Raw genomic sequence first — 2,101 nt, 5'->3', positions numbered from 1 at the left:
TATAAACAAGAGGCTAATCGGAACTGGAGAGTGCTATTTCCGTGTGCTGAAGACTTCTGCTTTCTGTTTCATGTTAGTTTAATGATAAATGAGCTAATCACACCTACTCGCTGCATGGTGTAGCCCTGCCTCGGTGCTTGCTGGAACAATGCAGCAAACTTTGGCTTTTCTGTTTGCTGCCAGTGTATTCTCTTGAAGTCAAAGCACTTAGGTCAAGACTTCAAACAGGCTTATTTAGCCCTCCTGGCTGCAAAACATCACGATCCAAATTGCGCCCCATCTTAATCACACGAAGTCAGACCAAATTTTGCTAGATGAACAGTTTGGTTTCTATGTTCTTCTTAGTAACAAACCTGTCTGCTAGAGGGAAGGGGTGGTGGTGTCTGATAAAGCTTACACCAAATAAGTCTTGAAACTTTCAGGAATTAGTTCTTTCTGCTTGACTATGCTCAATACTGCACTTACCTTCATTTTGTTCAACGGTTCTTAGGAATGTACTATGTAACAATATATCCCATCAGGCAAACCTAGACTTAATTTTCTTCCTTCTGTCTTCCTGGTTTTTTACCTGCCCACTAGTGACACTGTGCATTTGTTGTTTGTAGTAGCGTTTTTCAAACTGTGCTTTATGCAGAAATCAGTGGCTGTTGCAGATGGCAGGGAATGATCAGTAAGGAAAGCAGGAAGGGTTGCTTCATCTCCAGTAAACCTCTCCAATTCAGTTTAAGATTCAGGGTTGGAATAGAATTTCAAACTGCAGTTGTCAAGAAGGTCTTTCCTGGACAGAGCACCAACTGGGAAAAAACTACAAGCTAAATTCAACCCTAAAGCAAATGTCTGCAATAGTCTTCTCTGAGCTGGAGACGAGGAGAAATTGGCTCTTGCAGGATGACAGAGTTGGATAGAAGATCACTTTGGCCATCTCAGCCTTCCTTGCTCTGAAGGCTGCAAGTACTGTTTGCTCTGCCAGTGGGTAAAGTTGAAGAGGGGAAAGCCTATGTACTTCAACAAACAGAAAAGCACCTAACAAGATAATTACAAAATAATGCTAAACAGTAGAGCTGTTCCTCAGGCAGAATCCTGGCCTGAATGAAGGTAATAAAAGTAATTCCATAGATTGAAGAGAGGGCCAAGATTTCAACCATGGTGTATTAAATTTAAAAGCCAATTCAATACAATCCAAGAGACCTTGCTTTGAATAATGAGGCTCAGGCCTGCTTTGTGGTTTTGGATACTATCATAATGGCAAATTACATGTCCAGGGCCAGGGTGAGAATCCAGGCAACTGTCCTTAGGCATGGAACATGTACAAGTCACGTAAAGAGATTTGGGTTACAGATCTGTCTGATTTGACTGAACTTTGGTTTTACCCAGCTGATAGCTGAGGAGAGCAATGCCTGGGATTACTGTAATACTTTTAAACTAGAATCACATAAAGTAAAAAACAGTCCTTTCCCACTAAGGTCTACAAAGACAGTGAAAATTTGGTATAGCAATTTATTAAAAAATGCAAAGTACTTTCAGGACTGTGAGAACATAACCTCCAGATTTTTTAGGAATGGCATCATCATGGTCCTTCATTTAAAATGTCAGCTTAATGCTCAATAACAATGAACAAAGCAAATCAAATGATAGGGCAAATGCCTCAAAGAGAGATGGCTGGGGATCACTAAGTAAACAAACTAAATCAGGCACAGGACCTCTCTTGAGATGAGAATCATTGGAAGCTGGGAAAATACATGGGACAAATACCATACGTGCTTGCCCTGCTCTTACTCTTCTCTGCATGCCTTGTTGTCCGCAGTCCTGTGGACAGGTTACTGGGTTAAATGGAGCCTGCGTCTGGGCTAGAATGGTTTACATGGATACTGGGCTTGTTCTTTACCTCTCCTTGCCTCTGCGCCGCCCCCCCCCCTCCTGCTGTAACCATGTTGCCGGTGCTTGTGGCTTCTGAAGTGCTGACTCGGAGCAGTCTTGTCTTTGCAGAAGCCCTGTGGTAGCTGCACTGCAGATAGCCGGGAGCCTGGGCCTTGCCTTGCAGGGATTTCAGTCTAAGCACAAGCAGTCAGGCTGGGGAAGCGGAGCAACACTGGACTTCCAG

This window comes from Falco biarmicus, chromosome 3 (genome assembly GCF_023638135.1).
Source record: "Falco biarmicus isolate bFalBia1 chromosome 3, bFalBia1.pri, whole genome shotgun sequence".
NCBI lineage: Eukaryota > Metazoa > Chordata > Aves > Falconiformes > Falconidae > Falco > Falco biarmicus.
The sequence above is the reverse complement of the archived record's forward strand: the minus strand, read 5'-3'. Positions refer to the sequence as shown.